This window comes from Herpailurus yagouaroundi, unplaced genomic scaffold (assembly GCF_014898765.1).
Source record: "Herpailurus yagouaroundi ecotype Mexico unplaced genomic scaffold, PumYag 28, whole genome shotgun sequence".
Lineage (NCBI taxonomy): Eukaryota > Metazoa > Chordata > Mammalia > Carnivora > Felidae > Herpailurus > Herpailurus yagouaroundi.
In genome coordinates, this window is record NW_024412376.1 from 89,082,838 (window position 1) to 89,085,004 (window position 2,167).

The following is a 2,167-nucleotide window of genomic DNA, read 5'->3' on the forward strand; positions in this document are numbered from 1 at the left end:
AATAGATAAATAAAAAAAATAAAAAGGCCAAACTCAGACTAGAATGGTGGTTGCCAGGGATGAGAGGTGTGAGGGAAATGAGGAGATATTTATCAAAGAGTACACACTTCTGGTTATAAGATGAATAAGTTCTGGAGACCTAATGTATAGCATAGTGATTATAGGTAATATTTTATTATATATTTATATAAATATTACATTATATTAATATATGATATTATTATATATTATATATTGTATATATAATGTATATTATATATATTAATATAATATATAATACAGTAATACATATACATATATAATACATATATATAATACAGTAAAAGACATCTTTTTTTAATGTTTATTTTTGAGAGAGAGAGAGAGAGAGACAGAGCACAAGCAGGGGAGGGCAAAGAGAGAGGGAGACACAAAATCTGAAGCAGGCTCCAGGCTCTGAGCTGTTAGCACAGAGCCTGACCCAGAGCTCAAACTCACAAACTTTGAGATCATGACCTGAACAGAAATTGGACACTTAATTGACTGAGACACATAGGTACCCCTTCCTGGCTGACATCTTGCCTGCTATGTATGTAAGACCCCAAGCCAGAGCCATCCAGCCATGCCTCTAAAATCTCACAGAAAATGTGAGGATTAGTAAGTATTTATTGTTATTTAAAGTCACTAAGTGTTGGATAATTTGTTAATGCAGCAATAGACAATATAGATATATACAAAGCTTCAATGGTCATCAAAAGAAAGCTGGAGTAGCCATACTTATATCAGACAAACCAGATTTTAAGATAAAAACTGTAACAAGAGATGAAGAAGGGCATTATATCATAGTTAAGGGGTCTATCCACCAAGAAGATCTAATAATTGTAAATATTTATGCCCTCAACTTAAGGGATCCCAAATATACAAATCAATTAATCACAAACATAAAGAAACTCATTCATAATAATACCATAATAGTAGGGGATTTCAAAATCCCACTTACAACAATGGACAGATCATCTAAGCAGAAAACCAACGAGGAAATAATGGCTCTGAATGACACACTGGAGTGCATGGACTTAACAGATATATTCAGAACATTTCACCCTAAAGCAGCAGAATACACATTCTTCTCGAGTGCACATGGAATATTCTCCAGAATAGATGAATACTGGATCACAAATCAGCTTTCAACAAGCACAAAAAGAACAAGAGCATACCTTCCATATTTTCAGACCACAACACTATGAAATTGGAAGGAACCACAAGGAAAAATTTGGAAAGACCATGAAAACTTGGAGATTAAAAAACATCCTACTAAAGAATGAATGGGTTAACCAAAAATTAAAGAGAAAATTAAAAAGTACATAGAAGCCAATGAAAATGAAAACATAGCAATCCAAAACCTCTGGGATGCAGCAAAGGCAGTCATAAAAGGGAAGTATATAGCAATCCCAGTCTTCTTAAAGAAGGAAGAAATGTCTCAAATACACAACCTAACCTTACATCTAGGGGAGCTGGAAAAAAAACAGCAAATAAAGCCCAAACCAGCAAAATTATATTATGAGCAATTATACACCAACACATTGGGCAGTCTGGAAGAAATGGACAAATTCCTAGAAACATATAAACTACTCAACTGAAACAGGAAGAAATAGAAAATTTGAACATGCCATAACCAGTTAAGAAATTGAATCAGTTATCAAAAGTCTCCCAACAGGAACGCTCTTGCACTGTTGTTGGAATGCAAACTGGTGCAGCTGCTCTGGAAAACAGTGTGGAGGTTCCTCAGAAAATTAAAAATAGAACTACCCTATGACCCAGCAATAGCACTACTGGGAATTTATCCAAAGGATACAGGAGTGCTGATTCATAGGGGCACATGTCCTCCAATGTTTATATCAGTGCTTTCAAAAATAGCCAAATTATGGAAAGAGCACAGATATCCATCAACTGATGAATGGATAAAGAAGATGTGATTTATATATACAATGGAATACTACTTGGCAATGAGAAAGAATGAAATCCTGCCATTTGCAGCAATGTGGATGGAACTGGAGGGTATGATGCTATGTGAAATCAGTCAGTCAGAGAAAAACAGATATCATATGTTTTCACTCATATGTGGAAGTTGAGAAACTTAACAGAAGACCATGGGGGCAGGGAACGAGAAAAAAAAATAGTTACAAAC